Raw genomic sequence first — 8,584 nt, 5'->3', positions numbered from 1 at the left:
TCCTGGGTTCATGTGATTTTCCTGCCTCAGCCTACTGAGTAGCTAGGATTACAGGCATGTGCCACCACACCTGGCTGATTTTTGTATTTTTAGTAGAGATGGGATTTTGCCATTTTGGCCAGGCTGGTTTCAAACTCCTGACCTCAGGTGATCTGCCCACCGTGGCCTCCCAAAGTGGTGGGAATACAGGTGTGAGCCACCACGCCTGGCCTTTTCTTTTTTTTCTTTCTTTTTTTTTTTAAATGGAGACAGAGTATTACTATGTTGCCTAGGCTGGTCTGAAACTCCTGGCCTCAAGTGATTCTCCCACTCTGGCTTCCCAAAGTGCTAAGATTACTAAGCATGAGCCATTGTCCCTAGTCGGCTACTCTTTGAGGCTCATAGAGATTTTTGTTTGTTAAGACTTCTTTGGTTCTCTATATTGCCTGTTTTCCCTGTTCTTTTTTCTTAGATTCTGACCTTCATGATACTTTTCTCATATACCTGTTGGCTTTTGTCTATTCAATGTTAAGAGGTGATTTTTTTTTAACTGTTTAAAACTCGGCCAGGCGCGGTGGCTCACACCTATAATCCCAGCACTTTGGGAGGCCGAGGTGGGTGGATCACGACGTCAAGAGATTGAGACCATCCTGGTCAACAAGGTGAAACCCCGTCTCTACTAAAAATACAAAAATTAGCTGCGCATGGTGTTGCGAGCCTGTAGTCCCAGCTACTCGGGAGGCTGAGGCAGGAGAATTGCTTGAACCCAGGAGGTGGAGGTTGTGGTAAGCCGAGATCGTGCCATTGCACTCCAGTCTGGGTAACAACAGCGAAACTCCGTCTCAAAAACAAAAACAAAAACAAAAAACTACGTCTGTTGGGGCAGGGGTGGGGAATGCCTGATGCCCGGTAAGCTTCAGTGTAAGGCAAAAAAGGTGACAAGCTGGATGTTTTAGTCAAGATGTTCCATCGCATGTGTTCATAAATAGGTATTTTTTCCATCTTCAGAGAGGAATCATGGTATTCTCTAACAATCTGTAATCCACTGCTTCTCAAACCTTAATATGCATATGAATCATATAGGGAGATCTTGTCAAAATGCAGATTCTGGTTTTGTAGGTCTAGAGTAGGGCCTAAGATTTCACATCTTTAACCAAGCCCCAGGAGATGTCAATACTACTGGTTCTTGGTCAACAATCTAAGTAGCAAGGTTCTGACTGGGGGTGGTGGCTCATGTCTACAATCCCAGCACTTTAGGAGGCCAAGTTGGGAGCACTGCTTGAGCATAGGAGTTCCAGACCAGCCTGGGCAACAAAGTGAGACCCTGAATCTAAAAAAAAAAAAAAAATTATCGAGGCAAGATGCTGTGCACCTGTAGTCCCAGCTACTCAGGAGGCGGAGGTGGAAGGATCGCTTGAGCTTGAGAGATTGAGGCTGCAGTGAGCTGTGATCACACCACTGCACTCTAGCCTGTACAACAGAGCAAGACCCCATCTCAAAAAACAGAAACTAAAACAAACAGTAGCAAAGTTCTAAAATAAACCTGGCTTCCACTGTTTTGCATTGTGATTGGAAGAGGAGGCAGGATCACTAAGAATTTTGATCTATTAGACATTTATTTCAACTAAAAGGTTGGACTGACTAGAAATGTTTTCATGGAATTTTCTCTTAGCTGCCTTCTGGACCACCAGATTCCAGCAATTTGTACTAGATTTCTCCTCCCTCATAACCCTAGGGAAGGATATGTGATGGTGATGATCGGGGCGGGGGCGGGGAGCATCTTACTATTTAGTATGCAGAGTTTCACTTTAATTTCCATTTCCAGTATGATACTTCATCTCTGTCTTCATTGGTTTCTGGTGGCCCCAACACCAGAATCTCTTTAGTTTAATTTCTTGAGATGGTAAATCTCAGCTGCTGTTGTTTTCCCTCATTGTCTTTGTTCTTGTGGATTTCATTGTCTCGTGGATTTTTTTTATCCTTTACTAACAGTAGTGAAATTAGGGGAGGAAGTGGGGACAAAGGCATGTGTTCAAGCCAGACATTTTAACCATCCAATCACTAAACTTTTCCAGGAATGTCCCACTCATTGTGGACTGCTATTTCTACAGTGTATAAAGTAAATTATAAATTGAATTTAAATTTGCCATCATTTCATTGTTTTCTATGCTTCATCTTTACTATATTTCCTTTTCTTTCTTTGACTTCTTTTAGGTTGATTGAATTTTTACTCTTTTCTTCCTTTCTACTAGTTTGTGAGTCATATCCTCATTTTTTCATTCTTTTAATGATTAGTCTAAAAATTGCAACAGGTATGCTTTATCAACTTAATTGTGGTAAAATCTATGCAAAATAAAAGACAGCTACTCTGTACAGTTTCGTTAAGTTTTGACAAATGTATATACCTGTTTCTCTACCACTGCAATCTTACAGAATGTTTCTATCACTCCAAAAAGTTTCCTCACGCCCTTTATAGTCCCTCCTCCCCTCCATAACCAGGAAATCACCAATCTGCTATCATTATAGAGCAGTTTGCATTTTTCAGAATTTCATATAAATGGAAACATTCATTACTACAGGTATTCTTGAGTAATCAAAAGTTACTATTAATTCTTTAACTTTGCCTTTTTCTCAGACAGTGTTTTAATCCTGGAATTCTCTAAAATCCTCCAGTTCACTGCTTCTCAACTTTAATTTGCATATAAATCACCTACAGAAGAAATCTTGTTAAAATGCAGGTTCTAGTTTAGCATGTGCTATTATTTTTGCGTATTTTCTCTCCTTTTAGTAAAATTATGCCAAGAAGATAGCTACTTTTAGGGTTGGTACTTCTGCTAAAATATGGAATTATATTTTATGGTGTCCTGGCTTCACTTACAGTTAAGAGTTTAGGACTTAATAGAAATTCTAATTAAAGGTTGAAATATCAAACATTAGATCAAGCTGAACAATTTATACCTGTCACATACTACTTGCTTTCATGCTTACTTGGTTTAGCATTCCGCTGAGTATATGGTAAAAAGTTCTAGCTAGAATTCAAGTCCAAAGATGATAATGCAAGCCATACTGGATAGCTAATTTAAACCATACTGTATCACACTCTCTTTCCTGACTAGAACTTAAAGCATGGAACTATTGAGGTCATTTCCCTGTTCCAAAAATCATCAGGGTCTCCTTCCTCTTCATGTCTAGCTCCCTACCCAACAGCCTCCATGCTCTGACTTTACCTTGCTAGCTTTCTCTCTCATATCCCCCATTTTTTGGTTGATGGGGTAGCCCACTGCTTCCTGAATCAATCTTATGGCATTAGAAAAAGACAGCAGTCCCCAAATGGAGTCATTCATGCTGAGAGGTTCCATGACACCAAATCAAAACCTGTATTTTACTGTAAGATCTGACCCTTCAAGAAATCAGGAAAGAGATGATAGTCAAATTCTATTAAACCAACAAGATTTCGTTTACATTCCTATGAGAAAAGTAATCCTGAAAAGACCAATCTGCTATTTGCTCACTGTTCCTGATTTCTTTCACTTTTTTCTGCCTGTAAAACTCACCTACTTGTCTAGTTCATAGGAGCTCCTGTTTTGCAGACTGGATGTTGCCCAGTTCATAAACAGCTAATAAAAGCCAATTGGATCTTTGGGATTCATTTGTTGAAATTTTATTCTTTGATGCGTTATTTCTCTTTGCTTATGCTGTTGGCTCAGCCTGGATCACACTCCCTCTACCATCTTTCTAGCTGACACCCTACCTGAGAGCTTTAAGGTGGAGCTCAGACGGCACCTTCTTCACCTAGCCTTCCCTTTTCTCCCAAACGGACGAGCTCACTTCCTCCTCCAAACTTTTTCACTTTGTTTGCATCTTTCTTGAGGTGCTTATATTGTAACACATTCCAGTTATAAATATCCTTGCTTTAGTCCATGATTAGAATGTAAGTGCCTTCAAGTCTGAAAGCATACTCTTCACCTTTTTAGCCTTTGCAGGCATAAAATAGAACCTTACCAGCAGCTTACAAATAATAATTGAATAAATACATATTTTAGTGTGACCAAAAGAGGTTCCAGAGAACTTAAGCTGATCTCATTTCCACAATCCTCAGATTCCCACCTCCAATAGGAGCTCCCAAGCGACCCTTTGCCACCTGCTAAGTAGCAAGGATTGTATCAAACTGTGAAAACCTCCCAAGTTTGAACTAAGATTCTTCAATCTTCTCCCTTGTTCTTATGTCCAATCGGACAAACAGTTGCTTTGTTGTGACTCAGATTTTCCCTTCCTTTTCCTCTTTCTCTACCACATTTTCCATCATTCTGTTTATGCCTTTTTATTTTCATAATGCCTAATTACCAATAGTAAACTTTTCCAGGTTTACTGGATCTCCTGTTCTACTTTCTCCTATACATAATGAGGATAACAATGAGTTAGTAAGTTGATAAATGAGATACGGTGTGCATACTGGACCTAGTTTGTACATGTACCTACTATCTTTTTGTAGAATGTTCTGCTCATGTCCTCTGGTTTTAGGAGTTGATATATGACAAGTAGCATGTCCCTTGGGCCATAGTTATTGGTTCAGGATGGCTGAGAAATCGCAAGATACAGGATGCTGATGACATAATTTGAGTCCCTTGACTTGATCTTGCCTATAGCTAGATATACCCCAGGACTTTCTGGTTATGAGAGTCGATTTCCTTTATTAAACTCACTTGAAAAGAGTTGGTTTTCTGCTAAGTACAACAAAGATCTTTGATAAATGGAGTATATAAAGCACTAAGCACGGTACCTTGCACGTGTTAGGTATTATTTTTATTATCTCTGACCCCTTGCCATACCTCCTACCCAATTCAACCTTTTTCTTATCATATTATCTTCTTATCATCTTTTTCTTATCATCATACCAGCTAGAATAATTGCCTTATTATTCCCTGCATATTGTCCCTTTGCCTGGACTGCCCTGCCACCAACCCAATGTTATTTTATACTCTTTTCACCAATTCATATCCATCATGATTTAGAACTTGGCTTAAAGAAGTCTCCCATTCTCCAAGAAGCCTTCTTTGAATAATGGTGGCTCCACACTCTTCGCTGCTTTATCTATTTTTTTTTTTTTTTCTGTATGTGTTTTCTACTTATTTCTACCGTTCTGGATTGCACACTACTTAAGGCAAGAAAAAATATATTCTATCTATACATATGATTATCAGTCCTTTTCTAAGTTGAGATTGTCATTATTTTCCAAAGAAACTTACACAGTATTAGACACACTCTAAGTGGTCAATGAATATGTTTTAGAAATATAAAAATGGAATTAAATCTAGAGGGTTTGGTATCTTATTGTATTTAAGACTTGTTTTTAACCTAGCTAAACTTTTCCCATTTTCTAAGCAAACTTTATATTCTTAAACCATTTTAATTAGTGTAAAAGTATCACAATGATTCCAGCCTCAAACATTCCTCCTAACTGTGGTTTCAGAATTCTCTTAGTCAAGTATCTAAGGAAGGAATATTCTATTAAAAATAATTTTACGATCTGTCAAGGCCTATTTTTTTTCTCATCATCCACATGTCATTAATCCAGTGGGTATTTCGTCTGACCCTTGAGAATTTTCTTGGCCTGAAAAACTAATGACAATAGTGAAGCATTAACAAAGACATCCTGAAATGCCAGGAAAAAAAGTGTGAGGGGGAAGCGTGAAAGAAAGAGATGGGGAAATGATGTTTTTTTTTAAATTCATGTTTGTTAGTTTTAAATAGTAAAATCTTCCCCTATCCCAAACAAGTTGGTTTCTACTTACTTGATTTTTAAAAACAACTATTTGGAATCAAAGTCCACACCCCTGTTTGTTGAATTTAATTGCTGTATGGTTTATCAGAAAGGCCAGGGGCTGGTGAATTTAAACCATTTAAAATAGCAAAAGATTAAAGTGAAACAAATTTAGTGCCTCTGGGATTTTTGATATATGTTCCAAATTTGTTTTTAATAACATAATTGCTCCATGTTACATTTAAGATTACATCACAGGGAACTGGTTACGTGTGCAGTTATGCTCATAGAAACCAATTCCAAATGTCAAAAATGACAGTGAGGGCAACTTTAATGTTATCATTAAAAAAGTAGAAGTTGAAAAGGAAGAGAAACACTTAGGTTGAATAAGGTCTTAATATGAAAGTTTAAACAGAAAAACCTGAAAAAAATAACACGCATTAGGTTGATTTAATGCTTTTTCAACAGCATTTAAGTCATTCTTTTACTTTCAAGTGGAAGCCAGTGCAATTTCTCAAGGTATTTATTCATTCATTTTAGTGGAAAAAGATAGTTCCTGATTACACAAATGGAAATTGTGCTAAATAAATTTTGAGAACATCCATCAAGAAATAAAAGTTACTAGTCATATGTATAAATGGTTATTACATTTCATCTTTTCTAAAAGAACAAGAAACTCGGTATCGTTTCTTTTAGTTTTCAGACTTTTTTCCCTTAACTAAAAGTACTGTAATTGTAATATTCTCTTGCCTCTGGGGCTTTCCCTTCCACAATTAATCATCTTTGCTTCCACACCTTCCCTCTAAATGATTATTCCCCTTAGTCTCAGAACACTTGACGTTAATTCGTACTATTTCATTTTCACAGCTTTCAAAACATTGCGCTGCCCTTGCTTAGTTCCACGAGCCACCCCCCTTGCTTTCAAAAAATTGGTTAACAGAAGCATTTTTGTACTATCTCTTTGCCAGAATATGCTACCATTTATTTGGGAACAACTTTGAGATACTAATTAGCTTCCTAACTCAAACTTTTGAATTTGAAACTCTCTATATTTAAATTCCTTAGGATAACAAACATCTATACTTCAAAAGTAGCAGTATGTTCACTTTAAACATTCAGAAAACTTGGATCCTAAGACTTTATCCTTCATCCTCCTGTCTCTAGAATACATGTCCTTGATCATCAGAATCAATCAAGAAATTGAGTCTCACCAGCTACAACACAAGTGTTGGCAAAGGAAACACTTTCAAATTGTCATTCGTCTGCACATTTACAGGCAGCTTACCCATACATCCTTTATAAACATTATTACGCATTGGTGCTTAAGACTTCAGTCATATGAGGTAAGCTTTCCAGTTTATAGGCAAAAGGGGGTGGCAATGGAGCCCTTTTATTTTTTTGTTTTTTAATCAAAAATCCAGTTTGGTCTGATGCTGTCATTTGTCAAGCATCTTTTAGAAAGCCGCCTAGTGCATTAAATTAACCAACTCCTAACCAAATCAGGTTTAAAGTGTTTCCCATGCCCACGGTGACATACGAGTTACTAGGCATACTTAAGCAGACATTCAAACTTTTATGTTTACTCTTTTAAAAAGGGAAAGTCTGTTTATTTTTTTTTTTTTGCGTTTTTTTTTTTTTTTAAGGATGTCTGGTGCGGAACAAGACGCTCACCTGTACACAACAAAGGCAGGTCTTTCCCGGCTGTCCTCATGGGGGAGGGGCTGGACAGTCTCTAGACCTTTGTCCTCAGGTATTGGGCATGGGGGTTGGGGGAGACGTGACTTTCTGGGAGTCGTGTAGGCACCGGCACCCAAGAAACTACAGACTGGCTTTGGCCTCAGTGACTGCCCTGGCTTAACCTTTGGAGGGGCCCTTTAGTTTGGGGAGGGGGCTTGCTGCCCCAAACCGTAGCCACATCCCCTATAAACATTGGGGAGGAAATGACTGACCACTCAAGAGTGAGGGAGCCCTGTCTCTCCCAACTGGACCCGAACATCCCCAGCCCTCTCATTGGGCTCGCCCCGTGGCGGGCAGGGCCGCGGTGCGCCGGGATCGCGGCGGGCTCAGACCAGGTCTCTGCTCGGCGCCCCCGCCGCGCCCGCACCGCCACCGTGAGGCCGAGCCGGGGACGGTGCCCCGTGGCGGCGGCGGCGCCTCCGCTCCCTTCTCCGCACCGCCCCGGCCGCCGCCGCGCCGGGCACGGGTGGGGGGATTTTTTTTCCCGTTTCCCCCTCTTTCGCGCTCTCGCTCCCGTTCTGCGGGAGAGCCCGCAGAGTCAGGGAGGGAGCGAGGGAAGGGGTGGAGGTGGCGGGGGGAGGCCGGAGGGGCGGATCCTGCCTGGGGGCTGATCCCTCCCTCCCCTCGGCCGGGCTCCGTGGCGGCAGCGGCAGCAGCGGCGGCTCCATTCCCCCTCCTCCCCCGGGAGCGGCGGCGGCGGCCGGGCAGGGGCCCTAGCGCGGGCCGGGAAGGGGCACGGCGGAGGCCACGGAGGCAGGCGCGGGAGGAGACCGCGCTCCGCTTCCCGGGCCACGCCAACCTGCTCGGCGGCCAGCCCGCCCGCGCCCAGGGGCCCCGAACGGTGGGGCCGGGCCGGCGGCTGAGGTAATGGGGGCGGCAGCGGGGCCGGACAGAGCGGGGGCGGGGGCAGCGGGGCCTACGGGGACCAGGGACTGCACGGGGGTAAACCGGAGAAGCGGGGGGGCTTTCCGAGCAGGGCGGGGGCGGTGCGAAAGCTCTCTCCTGGAGCGAGGGCGGCGGCGGGGAAGGAGAAGGCGGGTGAGCGGGGGAGCTGAAAAGCGAGGACCCCCTCCCGCAGCCGCCATCTTGTCTCCCCCCAGCCCTGGA

The 8,584-nt window shown here is 42.2% G+C and overlaps 1 protein-coding gene across 2 annotated transcripts in view; it reads left to right on the top strand.

Annotated features, from left to right (window-relative positions):
* Nucleotides 1-7,957: 7,957 nt before the first annotated feature.
* Nucleotides 7,958-8,584, top strand: part of BRPF3 (bromodomain and PHD finger containing 3) — a 36,047-nt gene continuing 35,420 nt past the window's right edge. For both annotated transcript variants that reach the window (XM_037736254.1, XM_017522613.2), the window contains exon 1: nucleotides 7,958-8,341. The gene's annotated coding sequence lies outside the window, so the exon portion shown is untranslated. The remainder of the gene's footprint in view (nucleotides 8,342-8,584) is intronic.

This window comes from Cebus imitator, unplaced genomic scaffold (genome assembly GCF_001604975.1).
Source record: "Cebus imitator isolate Cc_AM_T3 unplaced genomic scaffold, Cebus_imitator-1.0 Scaffold24, whole genome shotgun sequence".
NCBI lineage: Eukaryota > Metazoa > Chordata > Mammalia > Primates > Cebidae > Cebus > Cebus imitator.
This window is presented reverse-complemented; position numbering and strand designations above follow the sequence as displayed.